At 43.9% G+C, this 25240-nt stretch overlaps 1 protein-coding gene across 1 annotated transcript in view; it reads left to right on the forward strand.

The window, feature by feature from the left end:
- The window catches only part of LOC115465827 (microtubule-associated protein 4-like), a 287677-nt gene that overhangs the window by 76544 nt on the left and 185893 nt on the right, over positions 1-25240 (forward strand). The window contains exon 2 of the mRNA XM_030196585.1: positions 20590-20636. The gene's annotated coding sequence lies outside the window, so the exon portion shown is untranslated. The remainder of the gene's footprint in view (positions 1-20589; positions 20637-25240) is intronic.

Raw genomic sequence — 25240 nt, forward strand, 5'->3', positions numbered from 1 at the left:
GTTTCAGAGATCAAAAGTGTGATTATGCTTAGAAATGGGAGAGGTGGTATGCCTCATCAGTCCTGCTGTGTATGGAACACACCTGTTTTAGGTGAGATACATAGCTTTTTCTGTCAACAAGGAGGACTGAGTCAAGCACATGCGGGTGACTGCCAGGATTAGGACCTCCTTGTCTTAAATTCTTAATCTTGAGAAGCCCACAGTGAAATGTGAGAGTGGATAGCTTGTAGGGAGCAGGTTGGTCAGTACTACTTGGCCAAAGGCACCATCTCACTGCACATTGGTATGAACAAACTAAGACATGCACAAAGAGATTTCATTTCACAAGTTATTTGTGTTGGTCAGTTGCCAGCAAGGTGGTTTTACTTTGTGGGTTAGAGGCTGTGGGGCATAGATAGTTTCTTCCTTTCTTATTGCTTTATTGATATAGAAACTTGCTAGGACTGAGTTGGGCTCTTATTGGCTCTCACAAAAAAGCAATATTCTCCGCATGCTGGAAGGTGTGCACAACCCATCGGTTCTGCTGGGCCAGTCCAGAGGAACTGAACGAAAGCAGATTAGGACCTAATTTCTCCTTCCAGCCAGTGGATTTTATTTCTCCTATGTGGGATTCCCCTTACTCCAGTGGCAGGGGACCATCAGGCAACCAAAGACCTCCCTAAATGGCAAATGCTACTCTTTATGTCCTCCTAATCTCCACCCGGGCACTGTTCCTTTCCATTTTATTTCAAACTACCCCCCTTGGGCTGTGCTTCCTCCCATCCAGGGACCTCTCAGTCACTCCCCCTAGTGACTCTCTACAGGTACTTATTCTCCAAGTAATCCCAACCAAAGAGGGGATTACACTAGCGTTTTTATAGAGGCTGTTCCATCTAGTTGGAACTGCCTGTTTGAGGCTAGTCTCGAGCTTTGATTGACACTGGGACAAAATTTGCCACCTTCCCTGCAGGCTCTGCCCCATCACTGCAGTTAACCATGTCCCCCATCCCTGTCATTCTCTACTCTAGAAGACAAATCCCAACTGGTAAAAGCTATGTAGTGTCCAATTCCTGCTCCTGCCTGGGGCAGATAGTGTTTGCTTCTGATCATCGCTCTTAAGTACCTAACAGCTGTGGCTTATGCCTGAATGTACAAGTGCCTTTCATATGGACCGATGATCAGAAGCAAACACGGTTTATAAAGGCCAATAGCACCATTCTAGCCCTGTGTTTGCTCCCGCCCAATGATCAGAGTCTGTGAGTGTGTAATAATGTGCTTTCCAACTCTGAATGCTAATTGCATGCAAATAAGGGTCTCCTGCATTCATCTCTCATGATCAGCGGGCAGTGCGCAAAACACGGGCACTGCTACCACTGCAAACCTTAAGCCAGCTTGGAGCTGGTGTTAGGGTTTGCAAGTGAGGGAGGAATGAGGAAGACCCACTGAAGAGGTTTGACAGGTTTGGGATTTTCTCCTGGACCCATCACTTAAGCCCCTCCCAAACAAGACTGCTAGCTTCCCCCTCCCCCACATCGCACGAAAACGCCCTGGTGGTCCAGTGGGACACTATCTGCCCCCCTCCACCTCCGGTGGCCTACCTCTCCGTAATGGTGGTAGTAGTTGGGAGGAGGGAGGGACTAGCACTCCCTCTTTCCCTCCCTCTTCGGGCGTGTTTCCAAAATGACGGCATCCCGCCCTGCTCGGTGCATCCTGGGATGCACCAGATGGGACTTAACCCATATATGAAAGTTAAGCCCTGCCAGGCACATCCCAGGATACACCAGGCAGGGTGGGATGCCACCATATTGGGAAGGCCCCCTGAAGAAGAGGGGAGTATTAGTACCTCCCTCCTCCAACTACTTCCACCACTACGGAGAGGTAGGTTGCTGGGGGTGGAAGGAGACAGATATATAGCAGTCCCACTGGACCACCAGGGCATTACTGTGTGATTTTGGGGAGGTGGGAGTGGGAAGCTAGCGGTTCCACTGGACCACCAGGGTTTTTGGGGGGAGGGGCCTGGAAGACCACAGAACCTACAGGTCTTGTGTTTGGGGGGGGGGGTGCAGGTTTAGGTTTGACAGGAGAGGGGAGGGGCCTGGAAGTCCACCGAACCTACAGGTCTTGTGTTGGGGGGGGGGGGGGGGGGTGCAGGGTTAGGTTTGACATGTCCAGGAGAAAAATCCTGGACCTGTCAAACCTCTTCTGCTGTTTGAGAGAGGTTTTTGATTGCCTGGACCTGAACTTCTGCGGGAGGGTTGTGGGGCGCATGCCCAGGCACAATCCTCCCGCAGAAGTACCTCTATGATCAGATCTAATAGCGCACATAAATTAGCTTGCTATTAGCTTTGATCATAGAGCGTTATAGCCCCCCGCTGTTCCGGCGCTAATTTTACAGCGCTGTTTGGAACAGCATGGGGCTTCTGATCATCGGCCCAATAGTGTGAGATTAGGGGAGTGGAGAGTGGAAATAGTCATGGGTTGGTTTGTGCTGTTTTGTGATCTATACGTACTTTCAGCAGTAGCAGCAGGACATTAAAAAAAAAAATTCAGGTGCATGTACTACCACATTCAATTAAAAACAAAATCTGAGGCAAAATAGCTGAAATGCAATAGAAATAGAAAATGCTTGGGGGTCGTTTGTTTTGTTTTTGTCTTTGTAAATGTGTTTACGATATTACAAAAAAATAGAAAATGCTTGTATTGGATATTTGTGCCATTTTGTTGTGTGCTGAGTGGTTTGATATGTCAGGTGGCTAGTGCTCTTATGTACATGGTTGAGGGGTGATATTGACTGAGCTATTGGATAACTTTTTTTGTTTCAATTATTTGATCAAATGCAGAAAGCAATGCATCAAGTTCACATTAAGGGGATAATTCTAAGAGGTTCTATACAATCGATCAATACATCAAATTTTTGAAGGAAAAAGCAAGTGGCAAGCACAGTAATTAAACTTTTTAGAACCTAGAACGTGTCAAGATCTTATTAAATCACAAAAAATCAGGAAGAACAAATCCCACAAACCAAGTTAAACCTTAAACTCACTATATTAAACTTGGGTTCAAAATAATTTATCTTTTTTTATTTTTATGTATGCACTTAAAAAAAAAAATACTATAAAGTGTTTTAAATTATTTTAAATGTGCTCAGACCATACCGTTTACACCCATTATATCCCCAAGAGGAATATGTGGTGGTGTCACAATGGAACCATCATTGCACATATGATGTTCCACCTCCTAATATTTGTGTATGTACATACAGCTGAGCCCAAGTAGATCTTAATCACCGGTGTATGCGTATATTTATAATACATATGTATAGGTCATAAACTACTCACATTAAATATTGCTAGACTTGAGCTCAAACCTCCACCCATAAATTATGGTGCTTTCCTTATTACCATCTAATACATGGATAATAAAACATACAATTCAACATTTGTTTGCACCTAAAGGGGGTAAATGTTAATTCATGACACCCTGATCTCACTTCCCCCACATATCTTACATAAATCAACCCACAATGCGATATACACCCATATTCACATAATTATTTCACTTCCCTTGGGGTATATTGTGCTTGTGCTTCATTAAAATCACATATCATTCATCCATTCCAATCTTGCCATCATAATAACTGCTCCCTTAAAGATTGGAATGGATGAATGATATGTGATTTTAATGTTTAATATAAGATCTTATCAAAGCCAGAAAATCAAAATTTAAGTATGATCCTTAACAAAAGTTAACAAAGTTTTCCAAATGGGAGGGGCTCAGACGTATATAGGTGTTCTTACAAGTTACCAGACACTTTACAAGGAAATTTTAAAAGGTTGCTCCCTTTTGGCTTTGTAAGAAAGCTTTCCTCTGTGTAGGTCTGTCTATGTCGGGGCGGGAATAGCATTATTTTCTGACTGCAAAAAGGATTGGCTTTCTTAAGGAAATATGCTTTAAGGACAGACATCTTCTGATCCTCAGACTGAAAGGTAACCAGGAGTGTTGCTCTTGATTTACCTTTTGTGTGTTTAATACATCTTCAAATCCCTGGATGCTTCTGTCACTGACATGGGAGAGTGTGGCTCCCGGCTCTTAGCTTTTAAGTGGGTTGCATTTTATACAAGATAAGATCCACTTTCCTCCCAATACTTCTAGTGCATAGGAAGTACACCAGACACATTTACTGGGTGTCTGTAGGAAGTCTGTTCTGTATTGGTCCTGGTGTTTCTCTTCCAAAGTGGCAGCGCTAGTCAGATTTTCTCTGGCCTGTTCTGAGTCTTGGCATTATACTTGTGTGTTTGTGCTAACACATTTTAATCTGTTCCCAGTCGCTGCCTTGCATCTCCTTAGAGGCTGGCTGCTCTGCTCTCAAGGATTGCTTTTTAATACTAGGAACAAGCTGATCTGACCTGTTTCAGGAAATGAAATAAATCAACCAATAAAACGTATTCTGATCTGAATGAAGTTAAAATCCATTTTTTTCCTTGTTTTGTGAAACAATACCTATATCCTCTCTCCTAATAAATGGGCTGTGATAAAATTATTGAATGAGGGCATCAGCCTGCTTAGCTAGAACTTAGTCCTCAGTGTATTGCTAGAATCCTAAATCCTGGTAGACTACTAGCTTTCCTTTTTTGCTTAGTTCTTAACTAGGATATCTGCACCAGATTGATCTTTGGTTATGGAGTAGACTTCAGGCTAGAGTTTTGGCTGGTGTCTTAAGTTATCTGAGCCAGGATGAATTTTTCTCTTCTAAATAACCATCTTTCTTTTGATTCACCCTGCAGCAGTGCACTAGACTGGCCCTACAACAGCAGCTACAGGTGGCTTCAGAATGGCATCAAGCACTAGGCACCAAATTCTAGGTGAACCTGGTGCTTAATGTCCCCCCCCCCCCATCCCCACTCCCCCAGAGCAGTGGATATTCCTACATTTGGCTTGCATTTAAGTCACTGATCGCCTCCTTTTTTTGTGTGTGTGTTGTATTTTGGCCACTTAAACTGTTTTATGCAAGTTGCAGTTGCTGCTTATAGGGCCTGTGAATTTACTCAGTAAAGTCACAAATTTTGGCTGTTTTCATTGAGCTATGTAAACAGATGGTGCCTGGCCTGTAAGCAAACAGTGTTGTAGTATAATTATTTGCTCTTTCACGGCCATCCATGGTCTCTGTACTTCTGTGTAGTGAGGTTCTGATTGCAGATCAGCACAGTCTCATCCTAACTTGCCTCGCTGCTTCCTCCGCTATGAACATAAGAGGAACTTTCAGACATGCCAAGTGAATGGTTTCTGTGGAGGTATGGAGGATTGCTATGTTAGTGTAGGTCAGAAGATAGATTTGAGACGTAAAGAGCGACAACACCTTCACTTTGGCAAATTCTGAGTTCCTCAGTGTCAGCAACAGATGAATCCAGAGATGGGTGGGTTGTGACCATCTACCAGCAGGTGGAGAACTCTGCCTTATTGAACAGTATGCTCCTGGCATTATCAGTATTCTCTATCTCCAGCAGGTGGGTGGGCATTCTTCTCCCTGCTCCTGGCTTCATCTGTCTGCAGCTTCTGTTCTGGGGAACTGGTTCAGTAAGCTTGGGGGTGTTAGGCTGAGCGGTGCCAACTTTAGGAGGGTACACGTGGTGGTGCCAGGTCCCTCCCCCACCCCAATATCCTCTCAAGCCCTTCACCTTAGTCTCTTTCCTCACAGCTCCCTTAAAAAAAAAAAAAAAAAAACCTCTCTGATTTGCACTGACGGTGCTTCAGGGCTTAATAGGAGAGTGGGAGGATTCCTTCTTGCAGTGCAGCCTTCCTGAGGCTCCCCAAACACTAACTTCTGGTGGTAGCATGGTTCACTGCTAGTCAGTGGTGGCAGAGATAGTGAAACGCTGCTTCCATTGTGGGCTGCGGAGAGAGGCGTCCAGGGGATGTTCGGCGTCGGGGGGCCGGTTAGCATGGTGGTAGTTTTGGGCCCACATTCTTCCCTCATTCCTGACATGAGTCTCTTCTTCCCCAGCTTCCGTGGTGTCTATGACCCTTTTTGGATTCCTGCATGCCAAACATGGCAGTAGCGCGGTGTGCCTCAAGTTCTGAGCTGGTTTTGGGGGCCAGTCCACTTACAAACTCCAAGGGCAGGTTCTTTTCTCTTACAGCTGCCTAGTCTGCCTTTAGACCTGCCCGTGTTACATAGTAACATAGTAGATGACGGCAGAAAAAGACCTGCATGGTCCATCCAGTCTGCCCAACAAGATAAACTCATGTGTATATACCTTACCTTGATTTGTACTTGCCTTTTTCAGGGCACAGACCGTACAAGTCTGCCCAGTAGTATTTCCCGCCTCCCAACCACCAGTCCCGCCTCCCATCACCAGCTCTGGCACGGACCGTATAAGTCTGCCCTCCACTATCCTCGCCTCCCAACCACCAACCTCTCTTCCCCCACCTGCTCCACCACCCAATTTCGGCTAAGCTTCTGAGGATCCATTCCTGCTGCACAGGATTCCTTTATGCATATCCCACGCATGTTTGAATTCCGTTACTGTTTTCATCTCCACCACCTCCTGCGGGAGGGCATTCCAAGCATCCACCACCCTCTCTGTGAAAAAATACTTTGTTGTTTTCAGGTGGTTTGAAGCGCTACTGCATGGAACAGCTTCGGGGGGGGGGGGGGGGGAGTCTGTAGCCCCCTTTTCTCATGTGCCATCGGATGGGAATTTTTCCACACCTTCCCTCTCCTTGCACAAGCTGGAGGAGGGGGAGCTGGTCGGAGAGGAGAATGATGATCCTACGGCAGTCAGGGTGTTCCCTATGGAGGAACTCCCAACATTTTATTACAAAAACTTTTGCAGGCTTTGAATATTGCGATCTTGGAGACTCGGTCATTGGCGGCAGCTAACCCAAAAATGGCGAGTACCCGTAAGCCACGAAGGACTTTTTCCGGTCCATGAGGTGATGCAGGAGCTTATTTCTGTGCAGTGGGACACCCTGGAGGCTAGTCTGAGTGGCCAGGGTGATGGCTCTACTTTACTCTGTCATGGCAGAGGAGCTGGAGCACTTGGCATGCCGAGTGGATGCCTTGGTGGCGGCAGTCACTAAAAAGAGTACGTTGCCAGTAGAGGGAGGCATAGCTCTTAAGGATATCCAGGACCGCAATCTGAAATAGGCCTTGAAGGTTTCAATTGAGGTTTTGGCATTGGCTGTGCAGGCAGTAGTCTGCAGCTCTTATGTGTCCCGAGCATGTCTCTCTTGGGTTCAGCAAGCAGCAGATACTATGTTGGAGGCTGTGGCCCCAGCTCCCAGAGTTCTCAGATGTGGAGACTAGATTGGCCTATTTAGTAGACACATTGTATGACCTGGTCCATGCATCAACCAAGCAGATGTCCCTTGCCGTGGTGTCACTTCGCTTAATATGGCTTCAACGTTGGGCAGCGGACGCAGCTTCAAAGCAGTGTTTGGTTCGGCTTCTGTTTAAGGATAGGCTCCTGTTTGGGGAAGACTTGGAGAAACTGGTTAAGGATCTAGGGGATTCCAAGACAGTGTCTGCCGAGCACAATGGCTGAGGGGGCGTGGGTGTCTTAGGGGGCATGCTGTAAAGGGGTTTGGTTAATTTCAGGTTCGTTTCTGTTAACCACTGGGGAGTTCTGTGTGGAAGATGAGGTCTACCTCTCCCTTGTTATGAGAGATTCTGAGGATGCCAGGAGCATACTGTCCAATAAGGCAGAATTTAAATCTGTGCGCTCTATCTCCACCTGCTGGTAGATGGTCACAACCCACCTGTTTCTGGATTCATCTGCTGCAACTAAAGGAAAGAAAATTAGGTAAGATAAAATTTCTCGATCAGACTCCAAGTAATGTGCAGAACACTAAAACAGACACAATCCAAGAAGAGGTTTTGAAAGTAAAATGTAACGTCTCATATAGCTATATATAGATGACTTGCTCAACATTTTCCTTTATCACAAGACTTATAACAAATACGTATGTGTTAAATTGTCTGGATTGTAAGCCATGTTCCTTAACGTCCCTCTGGACTATCCCAGAATGTGACCGATGGGTTGTGCATGCCTTCCAGCAGGTGGAGACTGAACTCTGACTCTAGAGAGAGCCAGTAAGAGCCCTGGCTAGCTAGAGTTCTCAGTCTCCAGCAGGTGGAAGGTGGTGAGCCCTTCAGTCTCTCTCCCTCTCTACTCTTTTCTATAGACGACAAAACTATCCAAGAAGACGTTTTGAAAGTAAAATGTAACATCTCATATGGCTGTGTATAGATGACTTAAAACATTTTTCCTTTATTAGAAGATTTACTAAATTGTATGGATTGTAAACCACATTGAACCTGAACTCTGGGATTATGTAGGATACAAAACGTTGTCATAAAAAAAGTTAATAAAATGAGTGCTCTGCAAAACTAAAGTCCCTAACATGTGATTTGTCTAATGCCCTGTCGGACATTAGTTCAGCTGCTGCTGTCACTTATGCTTGACATTATCCTAACTCCTTTTATTACTGCTATGAGCCACTCTGTGGGTCACTTTATTCTGATGTCATGTTCTGTTTTCGGCTGCTACGTTGTTTTTTTTTTTAGTTTTGGTCCGGTAGTGTCCCCACTCTCCATCTAGTTGGGAAATGCAATAGGCTTACTACATAAAGTAACAGTTTGAGATGTGCCTCTTTATTTCTAGGCATTTCTGAGTATGTAGTTTCTTAATGCAGTTAACCTCTGCTAGTGATATAGCTTTAAGAACTGCTTTTCACTTTAAAGAGTAGTAAAGTAACATTAAACATTTATTTCTTTCACAGTTGTTGGTCGTGTTGTCTTTGTGTTCTTTACAGTAACTCGTGTTGGAGCACCTTTTAACATCTGACACCCCTCAAACTACCTAGTACCAAATTACTTCCTAGACTTTCTGTTAACAGTTGCTTTTTTTTTTTTAAACATACAAGCTCACGCCCAAATGTGTGCAAGACTCTTTGGCTCATACATAAGCCACAGCCCCCTTAAGTGTGAAAAGGGCTGTTGCCATTTGTGACTCGCACATTTTTGGGCAGGAACATCTGCAATGAGTGCTTTCCACTCCACGGGGGAATGTAAAGCTGTGTTTGGTAACCATTGAATAGTTAATAGATTTAGGAGTTGCTGCCTTATAGCTAGCATGAAATATTAGATTTTGGGATAGGAGACCATAGTCTGTAATGCATTGGCTGGCTGAGTATCTTTGGTCTTTGATGATAGTTTTCTAAACCTTTTGTTAGGGATCTAATAACAGCCGTGTTATAATGGCTAACAAAATGTACTAATTCCTTCCTCACTGGTGTATTGATCCCATTAAAAGTAAAGCTTCCCTTACTACCAGGGCTTAATTTGCACACGTGCAACTGGGGATGGGGCTATGACAAAGTGGGTGGGGCCAAGGCCACACTGAACTTACCTCTGCATAGACAACTTTTTTTGTGGATTAAAAGGAAGCTGATATGTACATATATTTGGAAAGTTCATATGTTTAATTTTAAAAAATATTAAGGAATATCACCCACAGTAATAGAAATTTGCAACTTAAAATCTTGGACTAATCAGTATTTTTTTTCTCAACATTTATTCACTTGATACCATAGTGTTCTCCAGAAATTTTTGGCAGACGGATGGCAGGAAGGAGTAGTGCCCTGCAATAGCAAAAGGAAGCAAGTGTCTATATTACTGAAACACTTCCTTTTGCGGTTGCAGGGCAGAGTGGCTGGGTTGGGGCAGAGGAATGCTTAAATCTCCAAAGACCTTTGGTCTGACACAATATAGCAGTTCTTATGAGTTAGATGTAAACATGCTCTGTATTCACAAAAATCCAACTTCTTCCCAGCAACAGATAGGACATTTCTCCATGGAAGTCGCCAAACAAAAAATATTCTGATTCTCATGTTGCCTGAGCAACAGCAACATAAATATTTACAACTAGGCAAACTGAAAATATAAAACCTGAAAAAAATTCCAACTCGCCATACATGTACAAATGTGACATAACAGTAGCACTAATTCCTAAGAGTCAAATGGCACCAACCCTGCCTATGAATAGGCAACACTACAAAAATTACACTGGGTCATAGAACACAATACATCACCTACTACTGATCAAACAGAACAAATGAAATTTCTATAGATAATCTGCACAAAGTACATGCAAACATGTCACACCTCGGTCACAGGCAAAACAGTGAGACACAGACCCTCATCAAATGGAGAGCACAAATTAGAAATAGAAATGTATAAACAAAAATTGCATAGTATCCACAGATCAATTGAGAGACGAGTTGGCTATATCCCTCTACCAGCAGGTGGCGATAGATCACCAGAACTCTGCCGTAAAGGGTACTGTGCAGCAGCTTCACTTTCAGTATTCCCTCTAGCTCAGCAGGTGGATGGACATATTCTCTGCAGCTCTCTGAATTGAGACTTGCTCCTTACCTGTTCCCTCAGGTGTAGTCGGGGCTTTTTTTGAGGGGGTACTTGGGAGTACTGAGTACCGGCACCTTTTCCATTGTCTGCTAAAATTGACCCATTGTCCCCAAGTTTTAATGAAAGAGCTCATGCTCTACACACCAATTCTGCCTTGTCATAGGTTCTGTGACTGGTTGCAGGGGGCCTGGCTATTGTGGGGAGGGTCCCTCAGTGATTACCCCCACCCCTGAAGGGTGGCCTAGCATTTGAGTACCGGCACCTTTTTTGCTAGAAAAAGTGCACTGGGTGTAGTTGAGATTTGGTAGTGGCTGTGCCTGGCCGGTGATCCGGGGGTGGTGCGGGGGGTGGGAGAGACGGCCCTGCCCTGGGCCCGGCTTAGTCTCTCTTGGTCCCTGCCTAGTATCTGTTCCCTTCTCACTCCCCACACATCTAGTTAGTCTCCTTCCCACGCCAACCCCCAGCATGCAGTGTGTCCTTTTTCCAGAGTAACAAACATTTTTCTTATGCTCTTTGTAGCTCTTTCCCAGAAGATGCAACATTTAGTCAAGCCATGGTTTGGGTGGCCCATCACTGTTCCAACGCCTAAGGAATTTGTGTAAAAGTAGAATAGCCTAGTGGTTAGAACTGTAAGCTGAAATCCAGAAATGAGTGTTCAAATCTCACTTTCCCACTTTAACCCTTCATTCCTTAGTGTCCCTCCAGACTGGCCCAGAATGTAACTGATGGGGTTCTCTGGTGAGAACCCCATCAGTCACATTCTGGGCCGATTTTCAGAGGGACTAAAGGAAAGCAAATTAGCAGGTAAGAACTAATTTCTCTTTACCCTTAGATCAGATTCCCAAACATTATTACTGCGGCAGAACCCCTGAAATAACTTTTCATACGCTGAGGACCCTTCGGTTACGTGACCGTTATGTTCATACAAACATTCTATGATCTAATTCTTGAGTAGAACCCTGAAGAGTTCTGAGGAATCCTAGGATTCTGCAGAACGCAATTTGGGAATCCGGTGCTCTAGATACAACTTTAAACTCTCCTGGGAAGAACTGCAATAACTGTTCTGTGATATTTCTAAAGCACTCTATATTCTGCAGGAAAGAAGGGGAAGGAGAAATGGTAAAATCTCAATACCCCTTACATTTTCAGGTGAAAGGAAGGGTAGAGTAAGGGATTAGGAGCAAGGAGCCTGAATTCATACCCTGCATATGTTTGTTTTTGTCTCGGTGGCCATGAGGATAGTGTATATATACGTTTGATTGGGAAAGGGCGGGGTATAAATGCTACAAATAAATAAATAAACTCCTTTCATACCCCTCTACCAAAATACTAAAATTGGTATAGAGGATTAAGGCTGGCAGAAAAACAGGTAGGTTTCAGGCACCTTTCCATTATGCTAAGGTCTATTATCTGGGGGGAAAAAAAACCCGGAAAGTGAGTTGAGGATTTTATTATAAAGACGTTTCTACCCCACATTTTCCCAAGGAAGCTCAGGTTTAATGCGGCTTACGTAACAAATTAAGCATTACAAGAATAAAACTATTAAAAAACAAATTCTTTTCATATTAGCTGAACAGAGAACTAAAGAAGTGCCCAAGAGCTGCTTTGATCCTTTTGGTTCTGGACTTGTGCACTGCCCATTGCTCATCTACATTCCTTCCATGATCTGCTGGGCAGAACTTGAGGAATGTACTCTGCTTTTTGTTCATGGAGATGTTTTAGTATCCTGTAGTACTGTCTTGAGCTACTGTCTTACTCCTCCTGCAAATTAATCCCTTCCTATTGGTTACTGTTGTAGGTGTTGACACAGCAACTACACTAGTTAGTCCACTTTAAAGGTAATAGAAATAAAACAAGAGGAAAAGGGGAAACCCATATCTTTATCTGCCTTATCACACAAAGTAGTACAGTCTGTTTTCGGTATTCGTGATGTGCGGTTCAGCAAAAACTTCATGAACTGCAAAATTGTGAATAACAAGAAAAACGTACTTATGGGAAACAGGGGTTAGGTTCCAGCAATACCAATTTTCCTTCCTATCCATATAGGAAATACAGGGTTTGGCTCCTGCCTTGGACAACACAACATAAACCAGTTTCCATAAGCAAACCAACAACTGCAAGTACGGTATTTTTTTTTTTAGAGGCAATAAAGAAAATCCCTCGGGTGCTCTAGGGCGTTTGGTGGCCGTTTCCAGAAGCAAACGGGCAAATGCCAAAAACACGAAAGCGAAAGGCGCATGTCTGCAGATACGTGAACTGTGAAACAAAAAAAGTGAGGAGAAATCAAGGAAGATGCCAAAAAAACTTTTATTGGGTTTCTAAAAACGACCCGACACGGCCGTGTTTTGGCCCTAAGGCCTACCTCAGGGGTCTTGATCAATCTTAGGTGTTGCAGTGTGATATAATACACCGGTCAGAATTTGTGCCCACTTATTGGATAAATCAAAAAACTTCTTTAATCTATATTTCTCTGCTCCTCGGAAAATAGTTTTTTGGCATCTTCCTTGATTTCTCCTCACTTTTTTGTTTCACTTCTCACGGCAGTGTGAGGTTTTTACCTCCTTTTTTTGTGATATTTGCAAATAACGTGAACAGAATACCGCGAATGGCGGTCACCATTTGTATCTCCACAGTTAAGTGAAATAGCAAATGCTGAACATGTGAATGAGAACAGACTATCACTTATTTTCATCTTGGTTTTTCTGTTAATATAAGTAAACATCTGATTTCTTGTTCGGCCATCTCCAGCCATGCTCCTTGTGTCCTGGCCTTTAGGATCTGCAGAATCAATTTGACTACAAACCTCCCTCTTAAACTTCAGAGAAGTACCATATTTTCACATGTGTAAGCCGTAGCTTAGTAACTTTGTTTTACATTTTGACTAGAGGGGGTCACAGCTAATACACATTCCTGTTTGCATAGTGTAGTCCACTGTACATTTTATGTATAGTGAAGTTTTTATGTTGTGTGGTTAAATTGTGCTATTAAACCAAAAGTGAGGGGAGGAATGTGCCTGTCTTGCACACAAAGTGCTTGTGGTAAGCATGGTTTTTGGTCACATGTCCAGACAAACGGGGAAGTGTCAACTCACATAGGTGCTTGTTCTGCACCTAAATGTGTGTGCACGTCAGAACAAAACTGAAAATGAAAGTACATGTTTGCCCCTCTGTACTGCATGCAATATCTCTAGTATTTGTCACACAATGTGTGTGTTCACCCGATCGTGCATAAGTGCAGTTAATGTAGTCACATAACAATGTTTAATTCTTAAATCTAGCCCTTCCTCACCTTTCCTGCAAAACCCATTCAGCCACGAATCCTATAAACAAGTGTCCAAGAACTAGAAATAAAAGTAATTGGACATCTGGCTGGCTGCACAAGGTCTTAAAAAAAAAAAAAAAAAAATCCCACATCCATGGGGAGACTTGGTTTCTGATATCATATCATGTGTTCAAAACTAAAGCCAGCCAGAAGTCTCATTAACAGATGAAACAGTGACGGGAGGGGAGGAGGGGGGGACGAACACTATCCCAGGTTGGTTCTCTCTCTCCCACCAAGATGAGAGAGTAACATAGTAAAACATAGTAAATGACGGCAGATAAAGACCTGTACGGTCCATCCAGTCTGCCCAACAAGATAAACTCATTTTACTTGGTATGTCGGTCAATAGAAATAGAATAAAATAAAACTTAGAAAAGAAAATAAGATACCTTTTTTATTGGACTAACTTAATACATTTTTTGATTAGCTTTCGAAGGTAGCCCACCTTTGTCAGATCAGAAAACGAAGAAGGGCTACTTTCGAAAGCTAATCAAAAAATGTATTAAGTTAGTCCAATAAAAAAAGGTATCATCTTTGTTTTATTTTATTCTATTTCGACTGGTTTTAGAAGTGGACTAACACGGCTACCACATCTCTCTACATGGTATGTGATACTTTATACCCGAGTTTGATTTGTCCCTGCCTTTCTCAGGGCACAGACCGTAAAAGTCTGCTTAGCACTGTTCTTGTACAAAAAGTTCTGAAGCTAACATTGAAACCCCTTAAAATTTACACTCCAGCCCATCCATATCCTATTCAGTCACGATCAGGGAGTAGATCGTAGAAGTCTGCCCGGCACCGGTTTTGCTTCCCAATTACCGGCATCACCACCTATTCTCCGCTAAGACTCCATGGATCCAACAGGATTCCTTTGTGTTTATCCCACTCACATTTGAATTGCATTACCATTTTCATCTCCACCACCTCCCGCAGGAGGGCATTCCACATATCCACCACCCTCTCTGTGGAAAAAATACTTCCTGACATTACTCCTGAGTCTGCACCCCCTCCCAAGCGAATTAAGTACCAAGCTATGAGCTTTGGGGGAGAGGGACCGACATATGGGTCCCATATTGAAAAAGTGAGTTCCACTTACGGGATGTTCAGACACTATTTTGTACACTTTTGTTCATTAGCCTGTTACTCCAGCTCCAAAATAGAGGGATCTATACTCATCCATACACTTAGGGGCCCTCTTACTAAGGGGCGGTAGAGCTACTGCATGGGTAGCGCACGGCAAAACAGCACTACGGCAGGCAGAGTGCGCTGAGGCATCCTGCAGTATTACTGTGATTAGTGCGTCACTCCCTGCACTAGAAAATAGAGATCATTTTCTAGTGTTGGGGGTGGGAGTAGGCATGCCCCACAGTAATTGGGCAGTACACGGCCATCGCTGCCCGATTACACAGGATTAGCGTGTGAGCCCCTTATCGCCAATTAAATATCTTACTGCACCATATGCCTGGAATAAACTTCCTGAGCTGGTACGTCAAGCTCCATCTCTGGCCGTCTTCAAATCTAAGCTAAAACCCCACCTTTTTGATGCTGCTTTTAACTCCTAACCCTTGTTCACTTGTTCAGAACCCTTATTTTATCATTCTCACTTTAATATTCCCTTATCTCTTGTTTGTCCTGTTTGTCTGTCCTAATGAGATTGTAAGCTCTGTCGAGCAGGGACTGTCTCTTCATGTTCAAGTGTACAGCGCTGCGTACGTCTAGTAGCGCTTTAGAAATAAGTAGTAGTAAATAGGTGGCGGTAAGGGCTCAAGAGGGACTTGCCGTGCACCAATTGTGAAATTAGCGCATGCTATTACTGACACAATTCTGGCATTTTTCTGCTGCGCTAGAAAGTGGCCAGAGTGCTTCGAATCTACAGACTAATCGCAGCGCCAGCCACTTTTTAGCATGGCTTGGTAAAAGGACCCCTCAATATAATTATCGGTGAGACTGGCTTTTTATATAAAGTGGTGACCACCCCTGCCCATGCATGACCATTTTAATGCTGCACTTTTGTTACATTTATTGCAGAGAAAGCTGGTTCAGGGTGGGAATTACAAACATAATCTGCATAAAACCCTTTCTTAAAAATTATTTTCAGTAAAATGTATAAGCATAAATATAAAAGCAATGGAATCAGGAAATATATATCAAGATTTTAGAAAACAGCCCAAATGTACCAGCCATAACATTGGGATGTCTGCCCTTAAACAGCAGTTATACCTTTCCTTGTGCATCCAAGAATGCATTGGGGTAACTACATAACTGCAGAGAGGGAAATCATTGGGGTAAATCTGCTTGGAGAAGTGTGTAGGGTTGGGCATCGATTTCTGTGGGAAGTAAAGCTGAAGATGTCAAGGCTTGAAATGGCTGCTCAGTGGAAAGTGGTGGACTTTAGCACGTTGGCAGATTTGGGGCATGTTTGGGACAGATGACCATGGTGAGGAGAAGGGTTGAAGGTAGACAAGACTAGCAAAGGGGGGGGGGTGAGTTGGTGGTTTTCTGTGAACCTCCAAACTAGATGAATCTAGACAGACTGGACTGGACCATTTGGGTCATCTCTGCTGTTTGTTCCCATAATAGAGCAGCTGTTAAAATGACCACCTAGGCTAGGGGAAAGCTTCAAGACATCCTTTTTCAGCAGCCTTTCACGCAGGGCTTAATTTGTAGAGAAGAGGGGCTGGATTAGGGAGTAGTGATCTTTACTTTATTTGGATTTCTAGACTGCTTGTACCAAGTTCTAAGCAGTTTACAAGGATTAAAGATACTGAGAGTCCCTCGGGATTTACAACATGGTTAGATTTGCCATCTGATCTGGTACACAAGCGCAAAATAACAGCATAGGAATTTTTTTAAGAGGGTCGTTTTTATTTGTTTTCTGAATAGCTTATAGTTGTGTAAGTTGTCTAGACTTAGCCCCAAGTCCTTGCAGTTGGTCATAGACAGTGGCTTGTTTTACTCCTTTTGGGGAGGGGAATGTGAAGGGGGAGTTGTGTTTTGATCTTCTTGTTCTGTTCGTAAAATTTACACGAATGATCAGGTAACTAGGACAGTCTCCGTAAGGATTTTGAATAATATGCATGCTAACGTGAGCTGAATTTTTTCCTCCACAGGGAGCCAGTGTAGTTCTAGGTAAAATGGGAGATGTGGTCATATTTTTTTCAGTGAATAAATTAGCTGGACTGCTGTGTTTTGGACCAACTGTAGTTTACAAAGTTGTTTTTTGGGGTTCCGAGTAGTAGGAGGTTGCTACAGTCCAGTTATGACAGTAATGGTGATCCTTAGCAGCAGATGAATCCAGGTGGGTTGTGTCCATCTACCAGCAGGTGGAGATAGACTCCAGCCTTTGGAGCCTTTGTCCTCTATGGAGTTTGGGTTGGCTTATCTGACTCTCTTTATGATCTCGTTCGAGCTTCAAGCAGATGGCTTTGGTGTTCTCTGCATGGCATCTTTTGTGACTCCAGTATCGGGCGGCTGATTTGGCGTCCAAGCAGCATTTGACTCGACTGCCCTTCCAGGGTAAACTTCTGTTTGGAGAGGAATTGGAGAAGATGGTGAAGAATTTGAGAGACTGAAGAGGAGCAAAGCTTTAGCTCATTCTGCAGTCATCACTAGTGTGGATTTTGTCCAGTTTTTTATTTTTATTTAAATTTTACTTGTTAGTAACGTTACACACAAGAAAGAGCCTTGTTAAAGTAATACAGCTCATTTAGTAACATTGGGAAAGAAACTTTAATACAAAGTGGAAAATCATATACAACTTGCTCTTAGACTACAATAAAAGGTGTGTGTTGGGGGTGTGGGGGGGGGGGGGGGGGTAGAGAAAGCAGGAGCAACCAAAAACAAATATTTTTTTAAAGGCCTTTTATATCCTGCCAATACTAATACTAAACGTGCATCCTTTAAACTAAGAGCCAGCAGTAAGCTTCACTTCCAGAAAGCCTTCAGCTGCTCAGGAGCAAAAGACTTACTTGACACCAGAATACTGCACCAAACATTTACAGAGAAATTAGTAGAAAAGTAAGCACCCAAAATCTTTTGCTACTCGGTGCCAAGAAAGCTTGCCATCTCTCCTGTATCGCCTCAGCAACAGCCAGGTAAATCCATATCTTTTGTCCACAAAATGCTTGCTAATTACAAAAATCCAAATGCAAAACCACATTCGTATGCTGTTCAGATACAAACCAATAGAGTAGTTCTTTCCAAAACCTCCACAGAAGTCTTCCAATATAGCTATTAAATTATTTAAACACAGCCCTACTTCCTGTCCTTGCACACAAGGACATTCACACTGGGATTTATCTGAAGAAATTGGTAGATGCCCAGTTCTCTTTACCTCACATCCAGGACCCCACAACCTTTTCTGCTTTTCATGCAGAGGATCTTGGGTGAGGTGTACTGGAACAGAAATGCTGGACTGACAATATCTGTATGAGGCTGTGCTGGAATGCTATTTACATAAATAGTATTGCGCAGATGTATTGGTACCTAGCACAGGGGGTGGAGGATTAGCCTAACTGGTACAGTGAGTTGGGATCCAGGGGAACTTAAACCTCCATTGCCCCAGGTACCAAACCTCCCCCCCCCCCCCCCCAACCTCAGATTGTGAGTCCACTAGGGACAGAAGGTACCTGCATATGTGCACTGCGCTGCGTACATCTAGTAGCACTATAGAAATTAGTAGTAGACCTGTGTGTGCATGCATTCAGTGTGCACTTCCACTATTTGTGTTCAACTTTTACTGCATTGGAGCAACTTTTTTTTTTTTTTTTTTCTTTTCTTCTTCCTCCTCCTATGCATACATTTGGCAACCCTGCACTGAGCCTAACACATGGCTTTCTGCATCAACTCGTTATGACAGTCTTGTACTTCTGGCATTAAAACCATAATCAAGTTAAGAATTAAACCCTTGTGTTGAAGGATTTTGTTTTGTGGTTTTCAGGCCCAACTAAATCCCCTTGATATTTGAAGCTTTTCTGTGGTGTCCCCTCCCTACCCCCAGCCCATGGGAAGGAATTATACATTAGGGGGCTGAATATCTGGGGTCAGATTTAACAGAATGGTTTCAAATTTGGCATGGGGGCAGCTGAAGACATGTTTGTAAATGCCCCAGAACAGATTGGGGTTTCAGAAATAAGCACCCCACTCCCCCCACTCCCCCCGCCCCCCCCCCCCCCAAAAAAAAGAAAATTCATTCATTTCTATGGGAAAAGCAGTTCAATTTCTGCAGCATAGAAACTTTTAGTGAAACATAGCACCTCACCACCACCCCACTTCTTTTTTTTAATTTATTTATTTATAAGTTTCACATAATTACAAGATATACTTGTTTAAGATAACTCGGAATTGAAAAATCATTCAAAAGAAATCACAATAATATTTCATATATCCTTAGAAACAATATTTTCCTATCTTAGACCACAAATAAGGGGGAGTTAAAGAACTTGAGGAGACAAAATCAAATTATTTCCCTTATTTAGGTAATAGGGCCTAGACCGCCCCACGGGTTCTCAATACTTCATTGTTCCCCTTAGTCCAAGAGGTCACTTGACAATCTTCTTTGTTTCAACAAAACTTTTCAATTGTTCAGGTTCAAAAAAAAAGTACTTATTATCCAAATATTTAATTTGACATTTACATGGATATGCTAGCAAAAAGCTAGCCCCCAGAGCTTTAACTTCATCTCTCAATAAGAGGAACTCCCGTCTTTTTTCCTGGGTAATTTTAGTGACATCTGGGTAAATCCACAAGCGAGATCCCAAAAAAGTTTTTTGAGCATTTTTGAAATACAGTTTCATAATTGAATTTAGGTCTTGTTCGAAGACCAAAGAAACAAGTAAAGTTGAACGAGTATAAACTGCAGGTAATGAATTTTCCAGAAAAGCCGTTAAGTTTTGTAATCCTTCAACTTGGATTCCGTGTTCTTCTGATTTTCTCCCTTGTTCCTCCATTTTTTTTTTTGGTATTGGAAGGTAATATATTTTATTTATAGGAGGAATCATCTCAGAGGAACAACCGAGAACCTCAGTAAGATATTTTTTGAATAGTTCCAAACCACTCAGTTCAACCATTTTGGGGAAATTTAAAACTCTCAGGTTAAGTCTCCTATTATAGTTCTCCAATTGATTTATTTTGCTATGAATAAAAGTTTTATCTTTTACCAGAGAGAGTGTTGTATTTTTTATAGTAGAAATCTCTTGTTGAAATACTTCATTCTGTATAGCAGTATCTTGCTTGATTTTTTCAAATGAGGTTTGCAAAGAATCTACTTTAATCACTAAAGAAGCTGTATCAGCAGCTGCCTTTAGAACTGTTTGATTTAAGGTTTTTAACATTGCCCATATGGCCTCAAGGGTTACCTCCGTGTGAGCTACATGCTCTTGTTGTTGAAGATCCCTCCCGTTCACTGCCTCAGCAGCGCCAGCCGCCGAATAGTCCACAACGTCAACTTCGGACGTTGTTGGAGAATCCACCGCTTCTCGGTAGTGCGCGGGACACGGGGGAGGGGAAATATCCGGTGAGGATAGAGTGATGGCATCCTGTTCCAGGGAAGGCGTCGCTCCTCCGACCCCCTCCACAGCAGAACTCCTCACCGCCACCACCACCCCACTTCTATGCATTGGAGCCGGCTCCGTGGGTGCTGTGAGTGCCTGAGCACCCCCAATATTGAGAAAATTCCTTGTATGTATCCAGGGAGGGGTTATTTCCATTGGGCTGAGCACCCCCAATAATTTTGAAAAGTTGGCTCCTAAGCTTCTAGGCAGAGTCTCCCCTCCCCTTTACAAAGTCATAACAAACGATAGGTTGGAAAATTCCATAAGCCAAGGTTTTCAATTTGCTTAAATTGCCTCTTTTTCTTTTTGCAGATAAAGCACTGGTGACTGAAGGATACTTGACTGGAGCTGCTGCTAAGGTACTTAATCACTCATCACTGGAGACATCCTAGTATGTTGGCAAAAAGTTATAGTAAATGGAAACCTAAAAAAAACACTGTTAAAAGCATGGTGATGGCTGCAAGCTCTCCTCTGGCATGATTGTAGAGAGAGAATATGCTCGTTAGACTCCCGAGAGGCAAGGGATGCACAGTAGCAGGCTGTTTCTATACGAGCTGCAGGGCCTCTGTTTCTGGGTTTTTACATTGGCTGAGGCATATAGCCCCAACCGGCCCTATATGACAGTTCAGGGATTGTGGTGGTTTTACACTGGCTGTTTAGGTGCCAATAGACTCTACTAAATGTTTTTGAGCAGATTTTAGAAAGCAGGTACAAAGGGGAATTCCAAAATCGGGATGTTTACCTTTCCAGCTTTTTTTAAAGCTTCTTGTAAAATAGGAGTTGGACAACATGCATCAGCCCCCTCCATATCAAGAGGGAACAGCAACTTTTTTTTTTTTTTTTTTTTAAGAAAGCTGGATGTGGAGAAAGATGCATTTCCCACCCCCTCATAGACATGAGAGCTGCTTTCTAAAATTGTTGCTCCTTTGGCGAAGGCAGCCCCACATCAATGCAAACTCCAACCCCTGTCCCTGAACAATCTTTGTTTATAAACATCAAAGCCCCCCCCACATACATTTCTCAGAGGCCTCCACATGTGGGTACATTCTCAACATGTGGAGTGGAGGAGTGGCCTAGTGGTTAGAGTGGTGGACTTTGGCCCCGGGGAACTGGGTTCAATTCCTACTGCAGGCACAGGCAGCTCCTTGTGACTCTGGGCAAGTCACTTAACCCTCCATTGCCCCAGGTACAAATAAGTACCTAAGCCACATTGAGCCTGCCATGAGTGGGAAAGCTTGGGGTACCAAAAAAAAAACATGTGGCAGCCTCCCCATGCTGTCTCCAGGCTTACCAGGGGTCTCTGGTGTGTAATGGGGTTTATGCCAGCCCACTTGCTCCCGCTTTCTGGTTGCTGGGATCCAAATGGCTCCTGATACCTCTGGTGGTGGTTGGAATATGGTCAAGAACGAGTGAAGCAAGGCTTTAGCAGTTTCCATAGTAAGCTCTCTTCTAAGAGCTGGGAAGATTAGTTTTGGTAAAAGCAGCGTGTGTGAGGGGCACTTCAAATTGCGTACATGGATGTTGTCCTATACCTAAATTTTAAAAAAAAATCCCTTTTGGCGCACCTGTACTGTGAGGTGCTGGGGACTCTTCAACTAGGTAGGTGGCTGCCACTGTTAGCTGGGTGGCCAGTAAAAATCGCTGGGTGGCATGCCCAATCAAAAGGTCCCGGGGAAAACAGAATAGCAAAAAGAACAAAATCACGTCTGTGAATTATCACTAATGTAAACCAGCTGTTCCCTTTTTGGAAGAGTAGAGGTCAGCAGCAATACTACCCTGTCCCACTTCTGATTAAGTTGCTTTTCCTCTCCGCTCTCTCCCTCTGTGCTTTTGGACTCTTTCTTACTGATGGGATGTGGTAGGCTGCTTAACAGAGTATTGCTGCTAGTGGAAAGAGGGGCAGCTCAGCATGGTCACAGCTGAGTTGGTTTAAAGTTGCTTCAGTGTACAGCATGGGGTGTGGTGGCTTTGGAGTAGCGGACTGGGACACAGTGCCTGTAACCCAGAAGCACTGGCTGCTAGCATTGAGTAGGCATTGCCTGACTCCTTTTTGATCCAGTGGTTGTCTTCAAGCAACCACGGATAGTGATGTAGTGAAGACTTTCTGTATTGAAGAGTTGAGTGTTCTGGTTGTCACTAAAACAGTTTGACTGGTGTTTGTATAATGACTTTTTTAAACAAGGAGCACAAACTTGGTAGGGTACATTGCAGGCCTTGCTTTCCTTTGTGAAAATTTAGTAATGGTGGAGAGAGGTGTGGTAGCCGTGTTAGTCCACTCTTAAAGGTTATCAATAGAAATCAAACAAAATAAAACATGGAAAAGAAACTAAGATGATACCTTTTTTATTGGACATAACTTAATACATTTCTTGATTAGCTTTCGAAGGTTGCCCTTCGTCAGATCGGAAATAAGCAAATGTGGTAGCAGATAGTATATATAAGAGAAACATCAAAGCATTACTTTGACAGTCTGACAGAGTGGGAGGGTGGGGGTATGCATGGGGACATCAAAGCATTTCATTGATATTCTAAGAATGGGTGGAGGAAATAGGGCTGTGGACTTTAGAGATATTAGGTGGCTTTTGTCATATATTGTGGGGGGGGGGGGGATTTTCAGTGTGATGGTAAGCTTTCCCTAAAGGAAGTTTATACAATTTTTTATTTTTGGTATTGGTATGAAACCCACTTAATTGTTTTGTAAGTCACTAAAAGCTAAGAGGATTATTTTGGCTTTAAGTGGGCAGTAGTTAATGGGGCTCCAGCCCTGCACCTGGCCCACAGCTGCTGAAGCTCCTGCCATACATCAGTCATCCAGTAGCCAAGTTCATATACTATCTTGGCTGCTTCAATACTGAGGTCGTAGAGGGATTGCATCATCTAGCATTCATTCTTGATAATGCAAAAGCTAGGCCATATAAAGGTCACTGTTCACACCCTCTTACCTGTTAAAGATCTGGTCTTTTGAAAATGGGTTGGGATATATATATTTTTTTTGGTGGGGTGGGTGAGGGGCAGTTGTATGTAAGCTTGAGACCGGTTTAAGATTGAGTTATGGGGAGCTCTTGGAATAGTTTTCCTGTTCAAGAACAACCTATACTTTAATGGTAAATAGGTCCTTAGCATCAGCTCAACTATTCTGCATAAATGGGGTTTTTATCCCTTCATACCAGCAGGTTGAGGAAGAGAAGACTGAAGTCTACTAGTGACATCACCAGTGCGGTGCCTCCTGGAAGATGGCAAGCAAATACAACGGGGCAGACACGAACAATGATGCAAAAACAAAATGTTCAATGGACTCTGAGTTCACATCAGAAGCTTTATTAAAATGTAATGGACTCGACACAAATCGTGTTTCGGCGACAGAGGCCTGCCTCAGGAGTCCGTTTAAGTCGTGGCTATATGGTTATGGAGATGGAACCTGCAGGAATAGGGTGGGGATGGAAATAGAACCCATGGGGACTGGGACAAAATGTGTCATTCTCTGACAGGCTCCAGATAGTCAAGCAGGCCCTGGTGACCCCATAAGAGGGAGGGGGAACACTCTGGAGCCAAATGACACAGGCCAGAAGGTGTACTTCTGGAGGTGCCAATGCCTTCAGGAGCAGATGGGGGTTCAGAGGTCCTCACAGACTCCATTTCCCCTCCAGATTGTGATGCGAAGTGTCTTGTCTCATTGATACTGCTCTCAAGCCATGGTGTGACCCATGGATGCGGATCCCATGGAAGGGGGACACCTTGCTGCAGGGGCTTGCTGGGCGACCTAAGCATTTTCCCTTGCACAAAGCTTTTGACTGCATGATGTGGAGTGGGAAGTTCTGGATGGCTCTCTTTGAGGTGCCAGAGTCCTGGACCACCTTCATACCTTTGCTGCAGAAGAGGTGGCAAAGTATTGGTTATTCCCCAAAGTGGATGCCTTGGTGGCAGTAGTCACAAAGGCAGCTGTGGTCCTGATTTGGAGGGGGGGGGGGGGAGTTCTGCCCTCAGGGAGTACCATGATAAGGTGGAGCAGCAGCCTTACTTTTTCTTGGTTGGGACATCCAGCATCCAGGAAGCTATCTGCAGGGGAGGTGTCGCACAGGCCATGGTGAGGTGGCTGCAGCAGCTCCCAGTCACTGAAGGTGGCTCACTTGGAGTCTGGCATTGCTGCCTTGGTGGATGTTCTTTATGATCTGGTCTTGCTTCTTTCCTGTTTGGTGGCTGCTTCGGTGATGGAGCACCACTGACTGTGTTTCTGCCACTGGGAGGCAGATGCAGCCTGCAAGAAGTTGAGCCAATTGCTGTTTAGGGGGCACTTGCTCTTCCCCAAGGACCAGTTGGTAAAGGATATGTGGGAGGCGTGTTCTCTCAGGTTTCCTACTGTGTCAGAAGGGGGTGCAGCGTGCCATGGTTTTGAAGGCTTTCCAAAGGGGTGGGTCACTTTTGGTCCACATAGCACTCCCCTACATAGGGAGGAGGGGGGGGGGGTCCAGGGTAGCTCCTTCAAGCAGCCCAATGAGAGTATGCTAGGCCCCTCGGTCCTGGTATGTGTGTGTGGGGGGGGGGAGGTGGTCTATCTCTCTTATGGGGATGTGCGTCCACATCATCTTGGATCAGTGGATCCTGGAGGTGATAGGAGATACTCCTTGGAGTTAGCTGTCCAGTTCCCAATGCTTTCATGGCTGCCCCCTGCAGCTCCACCCTGAAACAGCAAGCGGTCATTCACTCTTCAGCACCTTTGCATGCTTGGAGCAGTGGAGGTTGTGCGGCTGGCAGGGGTGCAGTCAGGACCAGTATTCCATTTATTTTGTGGTCCCAAAGAAAGGGGGCTCCTATTTTGGATCTTAAAGGGCGAACATTTGCCAAGATTCTGTACTCAGTCACTGCTTCAGTTCCGCCAGGGTGGTTTTTAACTTCCCCTCATGGAAGCCTACCTGCATGTCCCCATTGTGGATTTCCACAGGAGGTATTTGCACTTGTGTGCAGG

The sequence above is a fragment of the Microcaecilia unicolor genome, chromosome 1 (assembly GCF_901765095.1).
Source record: "Microcaecilia unicolor chromosome 1, aMicUni1.1, whole genome shotgun sequence".
NCBI lineage: Eukaryota > Metazoa > Chordata > Amphibia > Gymnophiona > Siphonopidae > Microcaecilia > Microcaecilia unicolor.